Source organism: Glossina fuscipes, unplaced genomic scaffold, assembly GCF_014805625.2.
Source record: "Glossina fuscipes isolate IAEA_lab_2018 unplaced genomic scaffold, Yale_Gfus_2 90, whole genome shotgun sequence".
Classification (NCBI taxonomy): Eukaryota; Metazoa; Arthropoda; class Insecta; order Diptera; family Glossinidae; genus Glossina; species Glossina fuscipes.
The window spans coordinates 2388548-2397616 of NW_023998444.1; positions in this window are offsets into that span (position 1 = coordinate 2388548).

The window sequence follows — 9069 nt, forward strand, 5'->3', positions numbered from 1 at the left end:
TTTTCCTCTTGGAATGGTAATGGAAAACTTTGGTTATGTTCATATATGTTAAACAACTTATTTCCCGAATGCAGGTCAGGCCAGATCTACATATCTTTTGTTTTATTATAGAAATTTCGAAACGATAACACTATATATGCCGCAATATATTTTTGCGGAGTAGTTATGTATATCTTTTCTTTTCCTTTTTTCAATTAGATCAACCGCTCAGGAAAAGCCGTCTGTGCATGTGACACAGTGACCAACCGGAAGAAGTGTATAAGCAGTCTAGCAGGTGTACACCCATCAATATATGTTATGCCTTTAGCCACAAAGGCTTATTATCTATCTCTCCGAGTGGTTTGCCGCATTTAGACTTGCACCTGCGATCATCGATCATCGCGATTCTACCTGCGGTAGACGAATACACATATTCTTCCTTTCGAACGAAAATGAATGCATTGTGAAAGTATAAAAGATGAAAAATTCGGTCTAAACCGCTTATACGCGAAATTCTTTCTCACTTTTGCATTTATTTACTTATTTTTTAAATTTTTTTTTTTTTTTTTTTGTTTAATATCAATAAAGACAGTAATCAACAACTTTTCAGTTTTTCTTGTTTAATTATTTTTCATTGATCTTTAAATGCTATCGAAAAGGATATTAATGCGTTGACACTTTGGGGTGGTGGCCGTAACACTTTCACTGAGAGCTTAAGCAAGAGATTAAAGTTAATGTCGAAAACATGAAAAGAAAAAGCGAATATAAGAAAGTTGTAAATAAATTCTATATTAGGTTTGCTCATAAGAACAAAATTACATCGCACGTACGAAGCGAAAAACTATCATTTAACCTCGTTCCATAAGATTTCCTTATCTCCTCTTTTATATCTGTGAAGACAGTTTGCGGTACGTGGTCAAATATACCTATTTTTGCTTCATATGAGAAAAAGAACCTATTGAACCACATTTGTCGATCTTGTGGTAGAGAACCTTACCTTGGTTTTAAAAATTTCTTACAACACGAAGATTAGCAAAATTTATCCATTGGTCCCCTTAGGAACGCAAAACATGATAATTTTCTTTCTTTTTTTTCCCCCACAAAATAAAGGTGAAAAATGGTGAAGCTTTTGTTAAAATACACTGCAGCCTTATTTGCGGTACTTTGTACAACTTGGAAAATATAAAAGTATTCTTGCATTGGAAATGTTATGAAATTGTTGTGTTCAAAGGTTAAGATTAATTTGTTTATTAAATGAAAAATCTTTATTTATTTTCCCAAATTATTTTCATTACCTTTAAATTGCATTACATTTTAAATTGCTTCCCGTTCAAGGCCAAAATTTTCTCCAATCTTCAAAACAGTCTGAGAAGTCTTTTTCGGGATGGCTTTCAATAAATTTTTCTAACTTAAACACAGTTCAACACAGTTTTGGTGACAGTATTACGTGCAATATGTGGTTTCAGTTTCGGATAAGTATCAAGAGGGTGCTGCCAAATTGCAGAAAAAATCGAATTTAAAACGTAAATCCCTATATATGCTTTGTAAGGTAGGTTAGTGATATCATCCACATCGTGTGATTAGAACGATGCTTTAAATTACGACTCTCACATGGTATACACTAAGGATGGTAAGGATTAGCATTAAAAAAATCCAAACCAACTGATCCTTTTCATTCAAGCGAAACAAAGAACAAGCAACAAGTTAAAGCGGGCTCAGAGTCAAAATTAAATACCCTACACCACTTCGCTTAACACAACTATTCATATAACGACTTTTCAAAATACGTCACGAAAGCGATTAAAAGAGTGGTCCGATCCGACTTATCCTCGATAGTGTTCCATTTTATGCCAAGGCACGTCAGTAGACTCAATTTTATCCAAATGGCTCCAGCCTGAGGTTGAGTAGAAGAAAACAGGGCGGACGGACGGACAAGCAAGTTTAAATCGATTTAAATGTTGATTCGAAAAGTCGTTCATTATAGTAAAAGTCGGGTCTATGTCAAGTCTTTCTGTGTGTTATATACACCCACACAAGACTAACCTACCCTTATATCATAAGTGATGTAGGGCGTAATTACGCGAAGTTTTAGATCTATTTAAATCGCTTCGAGCATTTCAAATAAAAACATTACTTGCAGTATTTTTTTTTTCTCAGCTTTTAGGACATTCATTAAATGATAAATATCTATAAATGTTGATTTTTAATTTATTTATTTACTATAAATAATTTTGCAAAAAAAATTGCCTAAAGCTTAGTAATATTTTGAAGGAGCTAATGAATTATAAATCAAAAAAGAATGCTCTATGAATAATATTTAAAGATAATGAAAAGATAACAAAATTACAAAAAAAAAATAAAGCAAATCGTTATGAAAAATGTTTCGAAATGAAATATTGAGTTGAAGTAAAAATTCATACTGTTTCCGGACATTTAAAAGTGGATTTGACATATTTGGCAAAAATCTGAAATCTGAATCTTTTCCCTTATCTTTGTGACGTAAACACGTACAGAAGTAGACACTTAAAAGCGTATAATTACAGCGAGTGTTTAAAAAGATTCTTAACCTCTAACTTACGTATAATATATGCATTAGGGTGTCGCATAAGTTTCTTCCTTTTTTTTGATGACATATCCCACTTCGATTAAATCATTGTGTACCGTTGTCCTTGCAATGTTAGTGACATCCACTACCTCGCAGACGTTTAGCGAGCGTACCCTTGATGATGCCCTTAGTCGTCATAGCTGGGCCTTCATCTTTCAAATCAAACCTTGTCAGCTCTGAATTTATTAACCCAATTGCGGACGATTCTAATAGTCATAGTACCATTCCCATAAACGATGCAAGTGTCCTTTGCACTTTTACGTTTTTTTAAAGCAAGCCAGCGTAACATGCCGCAAATGCTTCTTTCGAAAAAGTTTTTAAACAAGACTTTGTCATCAACGCAACATGCTTTGAAAGAACTTAGACCCCTCTGATATCGATGCTATAAGCCTGCATTTTTACAAACAAAGCCCGCTCGAGGTAATAGGTGATGAGATGGGGAAAAAACTTATCGGACACACCTATATTTAATTAATTGTTTAAGTAGTTATTTATTTATTGGCTAATTAATAATATATATATATATATATTTACTTATGCATTCATCCACTTATTATTTACAGCGAATTGCGAAGCAATTTATTTATCTGACAGCCGTACAAACTATCAGCTTTATAATCCTTGTCAGCCGCGTTATATGGTTCACTGGTTTGATCCACTATTGGATTCTATTAGAGTCGTTAAAGGCGCTACGGTACGGGCGTGTCGTTAGTATCCTCTCCACGCTTTTAAGTCGGACTGTATTTTCAACGCATACTTTTGCTTTTATATTTATCACTGAAGCATGGGAGTATGAAACATTTTCAGCACCTAGAAAAAAGCTTCAGGGAACTCGTAGAGTCTGTACAATTTTGATTGGCATCAAATTTCGGATTGATTTCGCCATGTCAGTCTGTCCGTCTGTGTAATATTACTTAGAAATATTGTTCTGAGCGCAAAAATAAAAATTTCAGTTTCACCTAAGGCAGTTTATTGGAAGTTTTTGCATGCGGGTTGATATAGAAAATGGTTTAAATTGGTCGCAGGAGACGCCTGCAGTACCGCGTGAACTGAGAACTATTTTCTGAAAGGTTTTTTGCTCTTTACTTGCAAAACGCAGCAAATTCGAACGTATATAATAGGGCCGTTGCTGTTGTACCTACGTGTGGTTGTACATATCCAATATTATCAAAATTTCTTTTTTTGGCGAATTATCAAAAGCGAAGTTAAAGAGCCTCAGAAAGGAAATGCATTCCCTCCAGTATTTGGTAGGATATTATAATATAAAGAAACTGTCCAACCCTGTACTAGCTGTGGTAAATAACATCTCGTTCGCAAATATGTGAATATAGCTTTCGAAACTACAACGGAGGATGAAAACGGGCAAATTGGCCAAAGGAAAGACTTAAAATGCAAGATCAAGTGAGAACGTATTTGCTTTCCTTATTTTCCACTCATTACTCATAAGCTACAATGGAGTTACGCGATAAAAGCTTCTACTTTTTCCAGCAAAAAGAAACCACTATATAGGAAGTGGTGAAAAAGTAGTTCCATCCGAACCATATTCAATAGCTTTTGCCCTTAGGCCAAAACGCGCTAAAGTACCAAGTTTGATCGCAATATCTCAAAATTGGAGGTTGCAGGTTGAACAAAAATCCAGGATGGACAGATAGACAGGCGGCAGCCTAAATCAGTTCAAATAGTGGCTCTGTATTGCACGATATAATACAATATGGATCTATCCCAGATATTTTTGGATGTTCCACACATTCTCGTAGACTTGGTACACCCTTTCACTACAAATGGTATGAGGTACAAGAAAAACAAATCTTATACTCTAAGTACTTTAAATAAAAGCAACGTAGAAAAATACCTTAATTCAAATATAAATAAATAAACAAATTAAAACTCAGAGGAAGAGAAAAAACGAAAATAAAACAGCTTTTGTCCGTCAAAACAAATAAACGGCCTAACGCCTCTTACTTTATGAGTATGAGCTTTATGAGTGTAGGACGGAATCATACCAGTGGGTAAGCATAAGCTATCAACGTTGACATATATAATAAATCGAATTCACGAATAACAAAAACATGAACGTTTGATTAATATTGGAAAGGTTATGACGTAAGCAAATATTTAAGTCTTCAGTTTTTTTTTTCTTGCTAACGTAAGCGATGTGTAGATATATTAAATAGTTTTATAAATTCTACCTCAAGAGAATCGCAACAGGGATAGATTTGGTCTTTATACTGATCAGTGGATGATCACCCAAAAATTGATTTTCATATAAAATTAAATACACCACTGGGCTACAACCAAAATCTACCCGTGATAAAAAGAGTAAAGGCTTTCGTGTTCTGATGGATAGTCCGGCTCGCAAAAACAAGGGTTAATTTTGGTTTCTCTATTACAAATAACAAAATACATTTGCTGATATCGAGGACTAAGGTCGAAAGTTCGTTTCAATTCTATACGTAGTCATAAGTGTATCATATGTGCTGAACGCAGATTAAATTATTTGCAAACACCATTAACTTTTCCAGTTAACTATTGTAACGCGGGGTTGTTTACTTAACAAGAACCAGAACACAATTTGGAAAAGATGTCACCTTCGAAGCACGTCATCTTCCAGCTCTTTGATCGATTGGTAATCATGTCTGAAGAGAGGTGTTGAGAAAAAGAAAATTGTCCCTTTCGTGTGGATCGAGCCGTTATCCGATGGAAGCTACAAAGTATAAGAAATTATCCGTGACAATTCAAGTGCAGCTGTCCCCATAGGAGCTAGGTAAGGATAATACATTAGGCGATCGCCCAATGCAAATGTCTAATCCAGACAAAGGGTTTACAAATGATGTTTAGATTTATAAATTTGACTGAAATCTCCGTTAGAAGTAGAAGGACTATTGCGGGTGATAGCCGTATTCGATTCAATGAATTTCTATTGTATTTGAGGTAATGAGGTTCTTGCTTAGTAGAGTCCTATAGAACTAAAGAAATCAATTGCAACGTTTCACGAAAATACTCGAATTCAATACAAAATCTGATCGTTGAAGATAGTCCCTAATTGGATATTACATTTAATCTTGAATGCGTTGAAAATGCGCTAAAATTTATTCGTGGCATAGCCTAATTAAAAGAATTTTCCGATGCAGAAAGAACATTATCTCCTAACGTCCAAACCATTAATCAAAATCTATAAGGTTTTAAAAATCGCTTGCAAAGCATCAGAAAGGCCTTTGATATATATAAAATAATGTTATTGTCTTATGAGTAAAACAGTCGAGCTCGATCGGAATATTACAAAAGAATGATACGGCCACCGGGAGTGCCTTTTGAACTAAGAACAAAAATATCACAAAAATACCATTTTGTGGCCAAGATCATATGCCTCCACTCCATATAGATTTGAGCTTCATGAAAAATTTCGCCAAAGTTTTAAGAAAAGAAAGCTAAGAGAAAAGTTTCGTAGAACTAGTGAAACGCAAAATAAAAAGGGAAGTCTCTTTGAAGTCCTCAAACCACCAATGTCTGTAAAAACGGCAGATTTAATGCTATGTAAAGCTCTCCGGGGTTCCTTTGGAAGGATAGCAGTAAATTTTCTGAGAAAAAAGGGTTTGCTACCATAGGTTAATTAAGATAACATGTCATTGAAAATACATTTTCTGCAGCGTAATTTTCGGAGAAGAACGGTGCATCAAGAAATTTCGTATAGGGATTAATAATGTGAGGTAACATTTTCCTCTAAGACGTCGACAGACTGCTACTGGACTATAAAGAGAGATGCTTTAGAAGGAAACTATATGATACTGGGTAAGAAACGTATGCAGAATAATATGCCATACGGCTTTCGTTCTAGAAACTGCTTGGAATAAGTTGCAATTTTGTTATAAGGACTTCGTTTATCTGCGATATTTGGGATAATAAGTAATAACTGATAGAGAAAAAGTATTTCGAACTAAAATGTTATCTTAAGAAACAATTTCGACTTATTTGCATTCAGTAGAATATAAAAAATTTGCTTTAAACGGAAACACGAAAAAAAGCTGAAATTTACTGTAATTAATTATCGAGCAAAAAGAAAAAAAAATTGATCATTGATAACGAATTATAAACATTAATCATTTATATATAGCTCTATTTTCAAAGCCTTCCACCTTTCCTCTCGACAAATGCACAAAACAGACAATTTATGGCTCCTAAGATAAGGTTGGCATTTCATTTTTTAATTATCCATAACTTAACAAATGCCATTTAGCATTGAAAAGTATTTAAATGTTAACGATTTTTTATACGTTGTTAACGGAATGTGCGAAATTCATCGGTATATTAAGTATAGAAGCAGGGAAAAACACTTAAGCCTACACCATCCCCTAGATATTCATACAAAGACTTTTCAAAATAAGGTTTTACGTGGGAATTGCCTGAAAAAGTGGTGCGAATCATTTACCTAATTTCACTAAAATATCAGACACCAGAACAAATGACGAATAGAAGGACATACGGACAGACAAGATTAGAATTTAGAATCACTTACTGAATACATTGCTTTACTGAAAGATGAATCTCTCACAATTCTTTCTGGGCGTTGCATGTGTACGCACCAACTTAATATAATCTGATATAAGAAATTGTAGAGGATATGATAGATAAATTTAGGAAAGTATTGTTTCGACCCGATTAGAGTATTGGAAGTAATTTCTTAATGTGACTTAAAGCATGGATGCTTTCAAAAATTTCCAAGCATATATTAAGGCCTTTGTGTACTTCTAGTTTTCTTGCATACTTTAAGGCTTATAAAGTACGGCTTCTACCTGTAGATTTTCTTTAAAGCTGTTAACGATGTTACATATTGCACTTGCATTTACACGGCGCACAATATACATATTTCATGCCAAGCATATAATGATTTGTAGTCACACTTATTGCCCTGGTCAGGGTATACGTTTCTTACAATTTTCCTTTTCTCCTTACTGGCTTTTGTAGTTTTTTCCTATTTTAATTTTTTACATTCATTATTCAGTTTCTTTTTTCTCCCGTTCCTTATTCTCACCGTAAATAGTATTATATATCTATTATTTGCTCGAGAACACCGATATCCGTTAAGAAAAACTTCCATACATTTACAGCAACATTTAACCAACTAACATGCATATGCAGTCAGGCAAATAAGCAAGCAAGCAAGCAGGCACAAGCTGTCGAAGAGGCAGACATTGGGGTAAAATGTTTCAACATTTATTTGTAAGTGCAGAAGTGTGAATATAATTTGTTTGCATATCCGGTTTAGTATCCTCAACCCCCTTAAATTACGTTCATTACATTTCTTTCGTTCTCTTCTCTCTTCTTTTTTTTTTTTTTTTTGTGTTGCTCTCCCACTACATTTGGAAAGATTATCTCTATCAGGCACTTTTCTACGTCGCTTTTGTGAACTGCTTATTATATGTTTGGTGTTGAACAGTCATTGTGGTCGCATTTCTTTTCTTGTTTTTCTATGTAGGTATGTACACGTTTTTTGCCGTTGGTTAATTTATTGGCATAACACTACGTTGTCCAAGGTTTTTTTTATTTTTTTTTTTTGTTTTGTCTTTAGGGGTGTTTCTCCTCCGTATTGTTAGAGATTCCATTTTTGTTTTTTTTTTTATATATATATATAAGTTTTTTCCTTATTATTATTATTATTATTTTTCTTTTTTTTTTATATTTAAAAGCCATAATTTATCTGAAATTGACACTTAATGAAGTATAAATATGGCCTCGGACAATTTTAAATGATTTTTATGTGTTGGCCAAAAGGATGTTAAGAAAGAAAAAAAAACTTTTACAAGCATTTTTCCTTTTTCTTGCATAAATCATGTTCGTGAATAAAAATTAGCTTTCACGGCAAAAAAAAAAAAACAATTTCAAGGACATAAGAAGGCAGGCAGGCAATCGACCTCAATAAAAACAACAATTGAAAATGTTAGTAATCGTCTAAGCTGATCATTATATACGCTACAATTTGTTAAATTGAATACTTTAGGCATTTCTCTACGTAAGTATACATAGGTTTATAGATAAGAAACTTTTACCTTGCTTGGCTTTATTGTATGAAAATGATGAAAAATATTTTGGTCAACGTGTATCCGATCGTCAGCTATAAACTTTCTCAATCTCACTTATAATTTGTGAATGCTACGGCTTTAAAAATCTTCCCCTTTGGTGGTGAGTCATTCATACGTCGTGCATTTTTTTACATCTTCGCATAAGCCAAAGCATTAAGCAAAGCATGTAAAAATAGGACTTTATGTTGCCTTTTTCGATATTTGATTCGCTTTTTGAACGTCGTCGCCCTTCAGTCAATTAATTGTTATTCACAGTGTAACTTTTTTACCAGGTTTTACCAGCTAATAATATGCCAGACTGTATTTGCTTCGCCAACAAGAAGCATCGCTTTCGGGCCGAACCAATTTAGTCTCACCTCCTCGCCTATAAAAATTGTATAAAACTATTCAGGAGACGTACAAGGGGAG